The sequence below is a fragment of the Procambarus clarkii genome, chromosome 64, assembly GCF_040958095.1.
Source record: "Procambarus clarkii isolate CNS0578487 chromosome 64, FALCON_Pclarkii_2.0, whole genome shotgun sequence".
NCBI lineage: Eukaryota > Metazoa > Arthropoda > Malacostraca > Decapoda > Cambaridae > Procambarus > Procambarus clarkii.
The window spans coordinates 4,001,755-4,015,369 of NC_091213.1; the positions used below are offsets into that span (position 1 = coordinate 4,001,755).

At 53.0% G+C, this 13,615-nt stretch overlaps 1 protein-coding gene across 10 annotated transcripts in view; it reads left to right on the forward strand.

Annotated features, from left to right (window-relative positions):
• Positions 1 to 13,615, forward strand: part of RhoGAP93B (MyTH4 and RhoGAP_KIAA1688 domain-containing protein RhoGAP93B) — a 192,291-nt gene that overhangs the window by 107,708 nt on the left and 70,968 nt on the right. Inside the window, exon 1 of one of the 10 annotated variants that reach the window (XM_069309084.1) lies at positions 11,599 to 11,655. The exons of 8 other annotated variants lie outside the window; for them this stretch is intronic. The gene's annotated coding sequence lies outside the window, so the exon portion shown is untranslated. Of the gene's footprint in view, positions 1 to 11,598; positions 11,656 to 13,615 lie in introns of those variants that run through there. One more of the 10 variants, XM_069309085.1, reaches the window with a different exon arrangement.

The following is a 13,615-nucleotide window of genomic DNA, read 5'->3' on the forward strand; positions in this document are numbered from 1 at the left end:
AGAGAGAGAGAGAGAGAGAGGCAGAGAGAGAGGCAGAGAGAGAGGCAGAGAGAGAGAGAGAGAGAGAGAGAGAGAGAGAGAGAGAGAGAGAGAGAGAGAGAGAGAGAGAGAGAGACAGAGTCAGAGTCAGACAGAGTCAGACAGAGTCAGACAGACTCGCACCTTGCCAGCAGGTGTTCCATGAATGATTTAATCTGCCTCACTCGCACAGTCTCCAATGGATGACAGCCGCTAAGCACTCACCCACCACCCTCCCCCCCCTGCCCCCCCCCCCCCAACAAGAACTTTTCACCAACAGCTGACAGATGCTTATCATGTCACCCACAATTATGTAGATAAGAGAGAGTTGCGCTATATTCCATCTGTGGCTGGCTACTTTGGCTTAAAGGTGTATCCGGAGATCAATGTCCTCGTCTCGAGACAGGAGCTGTCTCGTATGCACCGACAGGAGCTGTCTCGTATGCACCGACAGGAGCTGTCTCGTATGCACCGACAGGAGCACATCCCCACCCACAGCCTCCACATCCCACCAGGGCCCACGTGTCAAGGGCGTGGCCGGCCCCATGAGCCCAGCTGCTGTGGACCCGTCAAGAGATGACAGCATCTTCATCTCCGTCACTCTCAAACCAAAACACACTTGTCTCCTTTGATATCCTCCAAGAAGGCTGGTACACGGGTTCTCTGAGGTCTCCTGTGTGAGATATCCTCCCAGAAGGCTGGTACACGGGTTCTCTGAGGTCTCCTGTGTGAGATATCCTCCCAGAAGGCTGGTACACGGGTTCTCTGAGGTCTCCTGTGTGAGATATCCTCCCAGAAGGCTGGTACACGGGTTCTCTGAGGTCTCCTGTGTGAGATATCCTCCCAGAAGGCTGGTACACGGGTTCTCTAAGGTCTCCTGTGTGAGATATCCTCCCAGAAGGCTGGTACACGGGTTCTCTGAGGTCTCCTGTGTGAGATATCCTCCCAGAAGGCTGGTACACGGGTTCTCTAAGGTCTCCTGTGTGAGATATCCTCCCAGAAGGCTGGTACACGGGTTCTCTAAGGTCTCCTGTGTGAGATATCCTCCAAGAAAGCTGGTACACGGGTTCTCTAAGGTCTCCTGTGTGAGATATCCTCCAAGAAGGCTGTTACACATGTTCTCTAATGACTTAGGTGAAGATACAATCTTGGATATCTAGCCAAAGCGCATGCGTAGAGATAACCTTTGTACCTCCATACATGCCGGTAAATTCAGGGCCCAAGACCAGGATTTATCATGCACTTAATACTTAAGATGCCCGGGCCCCTTAATACTTACGATGCCCGGGCCCCTTAATACTTACGATGCCCGGGCCCCTTAATACTTACGATGCCCGGGCCCCTTAATACTTACGATGCCCGGGCCCCTTAATACTTACGATGCTCTGTAATCACGGCGGCTTTGTTTACTTATATTAAGCCAGTCTGCGAGCGTGGAAATGTCCCCAACCCAAGATTGTTGTCGTAAACAATGTGGTGGGACGTCAGAGCTCATGAACGGTGTAAACGTGTGTAAACAAAGCCGCCATGATTGAAGATGTAAAGGTTTCGTAAGGTGATCAATACTGGATGAATCGTGGTCCACGTCGGTGGTAAGATATGCTGTGTCTTACCGCCTGACACCGTCGTTTATACCACGTCTTCCAAGACGTGCTGGTAATGATGCAATTACTAGGGGGTAGTAACGATGCAATTAGGGCCAGAACCGGAGGAAATGGACCAATTACTAGGGGGTAGTAACGATGCAATTAGGGCCAGAACCGGAGGAAATGGACCAATCACAGGGATCTACACCCTCAGCGCCCTCTCACTCAAGAGATCCGGATTCAATACCCGGGCAGGGTAGAAACGATTGGGCATGTTTCTCCTGATGCCTCTGTAGTTAAAGAGATACTTTGGGAGTATGACAACTGTTGAGGGTCATGCATCCTGGGAAAGGTCAGAGGTCACCGACCCTTTGTAGGTCAGTAGCGTAGCTTAGGGAAGGGACCCCTGGATATGTCTAAGGCTTCCTGTTTGTGGTCTTGGGATATCTGGGTGTGTGATCTTGGGATATCTGGGTGTGGTCTTGGGATATCTGGGTGTGTGGTCTTGGGATATCTGGGTGTGGTCTTGGGATATCTGGGTGTGATCTTGGGATATCTGGGTGTGGTCTTGGGATATCTGAGTGTGTGGTCTTGGGATATCTGGGTGTGTGGTCTTGGGATATCTGGGTGTGTGATCTTGGGATATCTGGGTGTAGCAGCCTTGAAAGGTCTTTGTAAGAGTCCCGGTAGCTTGTAGAAGACCTTCCCACGTGTAATTATACTTCCTTATTCTGTGGTGGTGTTGAGAATGTGGTTCTTGAGTACATCATTGACCATGATAGCCACCAAGTCCACTACGGGCTCACCATAGCCGGTGCTACTTGGAACTTTTGGTTCCCAGTAACTGAATCTAAAAACGACAACAACGTCCATTTTCCTGCCAGCGCGTTTATCCTACGTCAACATATGTCTGTCTGTCTGTGTCTGTCTGTGTCTGTCTGTGTCTGTCTGTCTCTGTCTCTCTCTCTCTGTCTCTCTCTCTCTCTGTCTCTCTCTCTGTCTCTCTCTCTGTCTCTCTCTCTCTCTCTCTCTCTCTCTCTCTCTCTCTCTCTCTCTCTCTCTCTCTCTCTCTCTCTCTCTCTCTCTCTCTCTCTCTCTCTCTCTCTGTCACTCTCTCTGTCACTCTCTCTGTCACTCTCCCTTTCTACATATATATAACAGGCTCAGAGATGTTTCTGTTACTAATGAGATCATTTGTTTCTACTTCCAGGTGAGTATCTGGTGATGGGGGTGATGGAGCCCGGGGCGGGTGATGGGGCCCGGGGCGGGTGATGGGGCCCGGGGCGGGTGATGGGGCCCGGGGCGAGTGATGGGTCTGGTGATCATGTACCAAAGGCCCCATCATGAAAGTAAGTGCTGTATAGCTGTATTTTAAGGTAAGTGTGAGAGTTACTGGCGCGGAACTTCACGGAAGAACAGGTAGGTTTAGTGGTGGAACTCGACTAGTTCTGTTCTCGATAGAAAAGTAATTCAACGAGATAGGAATTGACAGTGTGAGCCTTTCTCTACCGGTAAGGTAGCAGTTGACCGTGCCACACGGGACAATAACAAGAGTATGAGGACCTGGTTGATATCCGGTTACCTGGTTGATGGGGTTCTGGGAGTTGTTCTACTCCCCAAGCCCGGCCCGAGGCCAGGCTTGACTTGTGAGAGTTTGGTCCACCAGGCTGTTGCTTGGAGCGGCCCGCAGGCCCACATATACCTGGTTGATGGGGTTCTGGGAGTTCTTCTACTCCCCAAGCCCGGCCCGAGGCCAGGCTTGACTTGTGAGAGTTTGGTCCACCAGGCTGTTGCTTGGAGCGGCCCGCAGGCCCACATATACCTGGTTGATGGGGTTCTGGGAGTTCTTCTACTCCCCAAGCCCGGCCCGAGGCCAGGCTTGACTTGTGAGAGTTTGGTCCACCAGGCTGGTGCTTGGAGCGGCCCGCAGGCCCACATATACCTGGTTGATGGGGTTCTGGGAGTAGTTCTACTCCCTAATCCCGGCCCGAGGCCAGGCTTGACTAAATTACAGTGGTTGTGATCACAATGGTTGTACTCTTCAAGTCACTTGTGTTGTCCCGTCTTGAGTACTGCTCAGTACTCGCTTCCCCCTGCAGAGCAGGAGAGATTACTGAAATAGAGGGAATACAGAGAACATATACGGCACACATAGACGAGATAAAGCACCTAAATTATTGGGATTGTCTCAAAGCTCTCCAAATGTACTCACTAGAAAGGAGACGAGAGAGATATCAAATAATATACACATGGAAAATACTGGAGGGACAGGTCCCAAATCTACACAGTAAAATAACAACGTACTGGAGTGAACGATATGAAAGAAAATGCAGAATAGAACCAGTGAAGAGCAGAGGTGCCATAGGCACAATCAGAGAACACTGTATGAACATCAGAGGTCCAGTGAAGAGCAGAGGTGCCATAGACACAATCAGAGAACACTGTATGAACATCAGAGGTCCAGTGAAGAACAGAGGTGCCATAGGCACAATCAGAGAACACTATTAACAACCCATCCTGCTAATAGCACGTCGCATTTTGACGTATATTCTACCCCAAGGACCAAAAACTGTCGTATTATTAAATAGGAGTGACTCGCGAAATTGACAAACTGTCCCGTTTTCTGTTTTGGGTTCCTCTGGTAGGTTAGGGTAAGGGCACTTTAGTACGACAATTTCTTGACGTTGGGGGACTCTAGGAGGACGAGCAGGACATGTGGCCTGCACGGAACACACTAGAGGTGGCGGTAGTGTTATGGGTCGACTCGCCACGCCCCTCGCTGACAGCCGCCAGGTCTTCTCTGGCGCCACAAGACCAACACCTGCTGGCTCCCTCACAGGTGTGGCCCGTGGGGGTGTGTGGACCCCAGGTGTCGCCCGTGGGGGTGTGTGGACCCCAGGTGTCGCCCATGGGGGTGTGTGGACCCCAGGTGTCGCCCGTGGGGGTGTGTGGACCCCAGGTGTCGCCCATGGGGGTGTGTGGGCCCCAGGTGTCGCCCGTGGGGGTGTGTGGGCCCCAGGTGTTGCCCGTGGGGGTGTGTGGGCCCCAGGTGTCGCCCATGGGGGTGTGTGGGCCCCAGGTGTCGCCCGTGGAGGTGTCGGGAGCGGTGAGAGAGTGCCAGGTGGAGGCACTCTTCTCTAAGTACCTTCACATGGCACCAGGAGAAAGTGCTCTCTCAACAGCACCGGCAGTGTACTTGTATTGTACCTGGTTACCTTGTGCTGATTCCCAGGATCAACGCCCCCCGCGGCCCGGTCTCTGACCAGGCCTCCTGGTTGGTGGTTTGGTCAACCAGCCTGTTGGATGCGGCTGCTCGCAGCCTCACGTATGGAATAATGTAAAGACATATTGTATTTTTTGTTTTTAATTTGTCTTCACTACAAAATTTGAACTAATGAGTAACAGACAAGTGTGTGTATGTGATGGTTATCTTAAGGTTATCTTGAGATGCTTTCGGGGCTTTAGTGTCCCCGCGGCCCGGTCCTCGGCCAGGCCTCCACCCCCAGGAAGCAGCCCGTGACAGCTGACTAACTCCCAGGTACCTATTTACTGCTAGGTAACAGGGGCGGTCAGGGTGAAAGAAACTTTTGCCCATTTGTTTCTGCCTCGTGCATGAATCGAACCCGCGCCACAGAATTACGAGTCCTGCGCGCTATCCACCAGGCTACGAGGCCCCTCCCTTATCTTGAGATGATTTCGGGGCTCTAGTGGTATGTGATGGTAAAGCCATCATTCTCTCGTTATTATTGAGGCTGCTCCTTTGGTGCCTTTGTGAAGCAAAGCTACTGTCCCTGTGTTCAATATAACGGGGGGGGGGGATTATCAGGGGGGGGAAGCGCCAAGCCATTACGACTATATAGCACTGGGAAGGGGTCAGGATAAGGATTTGGGATGGGACGGAGGGAAAGGAATGGTGCCCAACCACTTGTGTGGACGGTCTCGGGGGATTGAACGCCATGACCTGCATGAATGGAGACCGTCACTCTACCGTCCAGCCCAAGTGGTTGTTACCGGTATTCCCCCCCCCCCCCCCCCCCCTCCTCCTCCCCCCGATCTCCACAATATATCTAGAGAATGTGAGAGAGATCCAGACTTTTATTTTGTTAATCTTTTAGATTCTTGGCGGGTGTTAATGGCGGTGATTGTGGTTTGTGTGGTGGTGGTGGTGGTGGGTGGCGGTGATTGTGGTTTGTGTGGTGGTGGTGGTGGTGGGTGGTGGTGGTGATTGTGGTTTGTGTGGTGGCGGTGGTGGTGGGTGGCGGTGGTGGGTGGTGGTGGTGGTGGTGGTGGTGGTGGTGGTGGGTGGTGGTGGGTGGTGGTGATTGTGGTTTGTGTGGTGGCGGTGGTGGTGGGTGGTGGTGGTGATTGTGGTTTGTGTGGTGGCGGTGGTGGTGGGTGGTGGTGGTGGGTGGTGGTGGTGGTGGTGGTGGTGGTGGTGGTGGTGGTGGTGGTGGTGGTGGGTGGTGGTGGGTGGTGGTGATTGTGGTTTGTGTGGTGGCGGTGGTGGTGGGTGGTGGTGGTGATTGTGGTTTGTGTGGTGGCGGTGGTGGTGGGTGGTGGTGGTGGGTGGTGGTGGTGGTGGTGGTGGTGGTGGTGGTGGGTGGTGGTGGGTGGTGGTGATTGTGGTTTGTGTGGTGGCGGTGGTGGTGGGTGGTGGTGGTGATTGTGGTTTGTGTGGTGGCGGTGGTGGTGGGTGGTGGTGGTGGGTGGTGGTGGTGGTGGTGGGTGGTGGTGGTGGTGGTGGTGGTGGTGGTGGTGGGTGGTGGTGGGTGGTGGTGATTGTGGTTTGTGTGGTGGTGGTGGTGGGTGGTGGTGATTGTGGTTTGTGTGGTGGCGGTGGTGGTGGGTGGTGGTGGGTGGTGGTGGTGATTGTGGTTTGTGTGGTGGCGGTGGTGGTGGGTGGTGGTGGGTGGTGGTGATTGTGGTTTGTGTGGTGGTGGTGATTGTGGTAGTGGCACCAGCTGAAGCCCCCCCCACATCATGTGTGGGGGGCGGCCTCCCCCCCCCCCCCCCTCCCACACACCAACCCACCTACCTCGCTCGCTCAGTTACATTCCCAGCAAAACATTCATTGTATACACGTGACCGGGCCGCGGGGACACTAAGCCCCGGAAGCACCTCAAGGTAACCTCAAGGTATGGTCTTCCCGCGCTTACATTAACGTGTATACTCTTCTCTACTGTCTTCGTCTTGTCTGTTCACAACAAAGGGGTTATATAGGTCAGGAGGCCAGATTCACGAAGCAGTTACGCAAGCACTTACGAACGTGTACATCTTTCCTCAATCTTTGACGGGTTTGGTTACATTTATTAAACAGTTTACAAGCATGAAAACTTGCCAGTCAACTGTTGTTATTGTTATAAACAGCCTCCTGGTGCTTCGGAGCTCATTAACTGTTTAATAATTGTAAACAAAGCCGCCAAAGATTGATAAAAAATGTACAGGTTCGTAAGTGCTTGCGTAAGTGCTTTCGTGAATCTGGCCCCAGGGAGGAGGATATTCCACCGTGGGGGGAAGAGACGGCTCCCACCGTGGGAGGGGGGGGGGCGGGGTTATATAGGTCGAGGGCTAGACAGTTCCCATGGTGGGAAGTAATCATCTGCCAACCCGTCGGAGGAAGAGATGTGGGTGCCGCGTGTGGAAATGCTTCTAGTGCCATTGTGGTGGGGGTGTGGGAGGCACTGGCACTACCCGGGGCTCAACACATGGTTAACCCACGGTAACCCTATACCCACATACCCACATTGGTTGGGCGCGCTAGTCCCGCCATAACTAGGAAGCCGGTCGGCCGAGCGGACAGCACGCTAGACTTGTGGTCCTGGGTTCGATCCCAGGCGCCGGCGAGAAACAATGGGCAGAGTTTCTTTCACCCTATGCCCCCTGTTACCTAGCAGTAACATAGGTACCTGGGTGTTAGTCAGCTGGTACGGGCTGCTTCCTGGGGGTGGAGGCCTGGTCGAGGACCGGGCCGCGGGGACACTAAAGCCTCGAAATCATCTCAAGATAACCCCAAGATAACCATGTATGACAGCGTTCTTAGCTCGCCAGTATGATGCATACATTATACGTCATACCCCTCAACATATTACATAATGACGGGTGGGTCACCAGATCTTGCAAGGCGTCAGTAATGCAACATTCTCACTCCAAATGTGGAACAAATTTGACAAGATTTCTCATCCTAATACTCCTCAACTCGCTCGCCGCTCGCCTGCAGACTACGCCAGTATCACACACACAGATCACACTAACGTGATGCATCAAATGAACAAATCCACAAGGGCCGTGGCGAGGATTCGAACCTGCGTCCGGGAGCATCCCAGACACTGCCTTAATCGACTGAGCTACGACAGGGTACGGCCCTTGTGGATTTGTTCGTTGTTTACGCCAGTATGTTGCTCGATCATTATGCAATGATATACATCAAGGATATACATCAAGGACATACATCAAGGATATACGACCTCCTCCTAGATATACATCACTATCTTGTTAGTACCTGGAACATTTCGGACATAGACAAGAACACAACCTATAGCACTGTATCATCCTTTGCAGATGACACTAGGATCTTCATGAGAGTAGGCAACATAGAGGACACGGCAAACCTCCAGTCAGATGTAAATCAGGTCTTTCTATGGCCTACAGAAAGTAATATGGTGCTTAACGAAGTTCCAGCTCATGCGCTATGGAAAAAATGAAAATATAAAAACGGAAACCACGTACAAAACTCAGGCAAATCATAACATAGAACGAAAAGGCAATGTAAAGGATCTGGGTGTACTCATGTCGGAAGACCTTACCTTTAAAGAACACAATAAAGTAGCCGTCACAACTGCAAGAAAAATGACAGGTTGGATAACAAGAACTTTTCACACTAGAGATGCTATACCGATGATGATACTCTTCAAGACGCTAGTGCTCTCTAGAGTGGAGTACTGCTGCACAATGACAGCCCCTTTCAAAGCTGGAGAAATTGCTGACCTGGAGAGCGTGCAGAGATCCTTTACTGCTAGAATCCACTCAGTAAAACATCTAAATTACTGGGACCGACTAAAGAGCCTAAATCTGTATTCCCTTGAGCACAGGCGAGAGAGATACATTATAATTTACACGTGGAAAATAGTAAAGGGGCTGGTCCCAAACCTGCACACAGAAATAACATCACATAAGACCAGGAAGCATGGCAGGATGTGCAGAATACCCCCGTTGAAAAGCAGAGGTGCAACAGGTACTCTCAGAGAAAACTCTATCAACATCAGAGGCCCGAGACTGTTCAACACGCTTCCACTACACATAAGGGACATAACTGGCAAACCCCTCACAGTGTTCAAGAGAGAACTATCAACATCAGAGGCCCGAGACTGTTCAACACGCTTCCACTACACATAAGGGACATAACTGGCAAACCCCTCACAGTGTTCAAGAGAGAACTGGATAAGCACCTCCAAAGGATACCTGATCAACCAGGCTATGACTCATACGTCAGGCTGCGAGCAGCCGCGTCCAACAGCCTGGTTGATCAATCCAGCAACCAGGAGGTCTGGTTGATCAATCCAGCAACCAGGAGGTCTGGTTGATCAATCCAGCAACCAGGAGGCCTGGTCGACGACCGGGCCCGGGGACACTAAGCCCCGGAAGCACCTCAAGGTTACCTCAAGGTAAGGTAACCAGGTATCAAACAGGTATCATGCCAAATAAAAAAAAATAATCAGATCAATCTCCCTGGCATCCTGTATGTGTAACGTTTCTGAGAAGATTATAGTCGACAAGTTAATTATTAGACAAATTAGATCCTAACTTGTTGCTAACCTGTCAAGTTTCCTTCTTGGAAGAAGAAGCACTCAGACTTGCTTTCCTGAGTATTTCATTAACCAGAGGTCAAGCTCTCGTGTGCGGCATTTATTAATCTCCAAACTGCTTGCCTTAGATACAGCAAACAGAGAACTAATCTTAGAACAACTAGTCTCTCTTAGAATTAAGGGAAGACTGTTGCCATGATTCAGAAGGTACTTGTGCAACAGAAGAGTCACAGTCCGTTTCAGAGGGGGAGGGAGGGAGGAGAAAAGGGGGGAGGAGCCGGTCGGCCAAGCGGACAGCACGCTGGACTTGTGATCCTGTGGTCCTGGGTTCTATCCCGGGCGCCGGCGAGAAACAATGGGCAGAGTTTCTTTCACCCTATGCCCCTGTTACCTAGCAGTAAAATAGGTACCTGGGTGTTAGTCAGCTGTCACGGGCTGCTTCCTGGGGGTGGAGGCCTGGTCGAGGACCGGGCCGCGGGGACACCAAAAAGCCCCGAAATTATCTCAAGATAACCTCAAGATAACCCTTTGAGCCGGTCGTACCTCAGAACCGAGTGCTTAACCCAATGTTTTGATGCATAAATTAGTAACTGATATTCTACACTAGCTGACGAAGCTGTCAGCTGTTATGCTATCTTCTATCTTGAGGTTATCTTGAGATGATTTCGGGGCTTTAGTGTCCCCGCGGCCCGGTCCTCGACCAGGCCTCCACCCCCAGGAAGCAGCCCGTCACAGCTGACTAACACCCAGGTTCCTATTTACTGCTAGGTAACAGGGGCATAGGGTGAAAGAAACTCTGCCCATTGTTTCTCGCCGGCGCCTGGGATCGAACCCAGGACCACAGGATCACAAGTCCAGCGTGCTGTCCGTGTTTATTGGGCAGCGCCACTCATCTTGTGAGTGAACACACCGCCATAACAGAATGTACAACACTCCCCAATAGGAAGAAAACCCGCTGGGTTGTTCATCCAGTGTAGTGTAGCAGCCCGAGGCCCGGAGAAAGTAGTGTATGTGGTGAAGTCATACTCACTCTTCACCGGTGTCACCACGCTGGCTTCCACCGGTACCTCCTGGTGTGGGGCTCCCGGTTGATGATTGGTGAAGATTAAGCCACCCCAAAGGTGACACGGGCATGAATAGCCCGTAAGTGGTGGCCCCTTTTGAGCCATTACCAGCATCAATAGCTGATACTGGAGATCTGTGGAGGTGCAACTGCACCCTGCGTGACGGGAGATGTCTCCCGTGGCTCACGGTCTAACTATCTGTTACATATCTGCTGCTAGGTGAACAGAGGCATCAGGTGAAATGTTTCTGTCCTGCCACAGGGATTAAACCCGCAATTCCTGGTTGCGAGCCGACGACTTCTCTCTCTCCACCTGTTCAGCCACTTGGGGTGGACGCGAGGGGGCGGGGGCGTGGAGTAGAGGGGGCGGGGCGTGGAGTAGAGGGGGCTGGGCGTGGAGTAGAGGGGGCGGGGCGTGGAGTAGAGGGGGCGGGGCGTGGAGTAGAGGGGCGGGGCGTGGAGTAGAGGGGGGGGGCGTGGAGTAGAGGGGGCGGGGCGTGGAGTAGAGGGGGCGGGGCGTGGAGTAGAGGGGGCGGGGCGTGGAGTAGAGGGGGCAGGGCGTGGAGTAGAGGGGGCAGGGCGTGGAGTAGAGGGGGCGGGGCGTGGAGTAGAGGGGGCGGGGCGTGGAGTAGAGGGGGCGGGGCGTGGAGTAGAGGGGGCGGGGCGTGGAGTAGAGGGGGCGGGGCGTGGAGTAGAGGGGGGCGGGGCGTGGAGTAGAGGGGGCGGGGTGTGGAGTAGAGGGGGCGGAGCGTGGAGTAGAGGGGGCGGGGTGTGGAGTAGAGGGGGCGGGGTGTGGAGTAGAGGGGGCGGAGCGTGGAGTAGAGGGGGCGGGGCGTGGAGTAGAGGGGGGCGGGGCGTGGAGTAGAGGGGGGCGGGGCGTGGAGTAGAGGGGGGCGGGGCGTGGAGTAGAGGGGGGCGGGGTGTGGAGTAGAGGGGCGGGGCGTGGAGTAGAGGGGGCGGGGCGTGGAGTACAGGGGTCGGGGCGTGGAGTACAGGGGGGCGGGGCGTGGAGTACAGGGGGGCGGGGCGTGGAGTAGAGGGGGCGAGGCGTGGAGTACAGGGGGGCGGGGCGTGGAGTACAGGGGGGCGGGGCGGGGCGTGCGTGAGGACTGGAGGCAGGAAGCCAGTCAGTTGAGGATAGAACATGCTCGCGGACAGGTACTGAGCGTCGGTGCTACACAGAAGGGTGTGTACTGGGGGCTGACCACTGCCCCTCGGTACTAGTGAGACCCCTCTGGTGGCCAGGGGGCGCCGCCCCCGGGTGTTGTGAGGGTAATCTCTCTGAAAAATAATTGTGTATACTGGAAAACTTCGCTATGTTTTCTCTCCTTTTTTTAAAGTGTTGATTTAGCTTCGTTTATTTGCATTAACTGTAATTAAATCCTCATTATGACCTTATGAGAGGGGCCTCGTAGCCTGGTGGATAGCGCGCAGGACTCGTAATTCTGTGGCGCGGGTTCGATTCCCGCACGAGGCAGAAACAAATGGGCAAAAGTTTCTTTCACCCTGAATGCCCCTGTTACCTAGCAGTAAATAGGTACCTGGGAGTTAGTCAGCTGTCACGGGCTGCTTCCTGGGGGTGGAGGCCTGGTCGAGGACCGGGCCGCGGGGACACTAAAGCCCCGAAATCATCTCAAGATAACCTCTCAAGATAACCTGTTTGGTGTTGTGTACCGGATATGGGGCTGCGGCCCGCCGCAAGCAACAGCCTGTTGGACCAAGCCGGGCTTGGGGAACAAAACTCCCAGGAACCCATCACAGGTATATTCCAGGTACACGGCGCTAGTACTACCTAAACACCAGACTGGAGTCATTCACTTCAGCCATCAGTGAAGAAAGACGTCACCTGGTTGAACATGTTGCATGTGTGTGTTGTTTGTTGTTAAAGATTCAGCTACTCAGGACGAAGTGTCCATGTAGCACGGGCTATGGTGATCCCGTAAAGCATTTGTGTGTGGGGGTGGGTGTCGCCAAGGTGTACTTTGTGTGGTGATTTAGCCCGTTGGCCACTTGTCGAAGCAAAGCAGGTTTTTCACAGCGTTTAATGTGTAATATACAAAAAGTTGCGTGCGCGTGTGTGTTCCATGTTCTGCGTGAGCTGTTGGCGTGACCCGCGAGGAGTAACGGTAAGACTTGCTCCCAACCTAGTCGTTCTTGTCAGTGGGATGAACTTCAGCTCTTGGGTTCCACCTCTCGACGCGTAATCGGCTTCCATTTCGATTGATTTCGGGGCTAAACGTCCCCGCGGCCCGGTCCTCGACCAGGCCTCCTTTTTGTTACACATCCCCAGGAAGCAGCCCGTAGCAGCTGTCTAACTCCCAGGTACCTATTTACTGCTAGCTAACAGGGGCATCAGGGTGAAAGAAAGTCTGTCCATTTGTTTCCGCCTCCGCTGGGGATCGAACCCGAAACCTCAGAACTACGAACCCCGAGCGCAGTCTACTCAGCTGTCAGGGCCTTCAACGTGCCTAATACACCTCTGTTTTTCAAAGGGGATATTTTGCACTTCCTGTTATGCCTCTTTGTGCTGTATAGTCGTAATGGCTTGGCGCTTTTCCCCTGATAATTGCATTCCATTCCTAGTCTCGGAAGTTTTGTGTGTGTGTGTGTGTGCGTGTGTGTGTGTGTGTGTGTGTGTGTGTGTGTGTGTGTGTGTGTGTGTGTGTGCGTGTGCGTGCGTGCGTGCGTGCACACACATTTCCGCCCAGTTCTTCTTGATGTTTCCCAAGTGTAAATTATTATTAGTCTCTCGTCTGCGCTCCAAGGAATACGATTTGAGAGACTTAAGTAATTAAGTTGTTCTACTGAATGGTTTCAGGCAGGGAAAGTTGGTGTGTGTGTGTGTGTGTGTGGTGTTGGGTGGAGGGAGAGAGGTGTATGGTGAAGTGTGTGTGTTGTGTGGGTGTGTGTGTGTGTGTGAGTGGTGTTGGGTGGAGGGAGAGAGGTGTATGGTGGAGTGTGTGTTTTGTGTGGGTGTGTGTGTGTGTTGTAGAGAAAGTTTTATGTGGTAAATCGTATGAGGCGTTGCTCTTCCTGGAGACGGAGGGGGGGGGGGTGGTGTATGGTGATAAAAGAATGAAGTTACTTCCTGTTTCACGCCACATCTCTAAGGTATTCTAAGAAGAGACAAAAGCTCTATACGGACA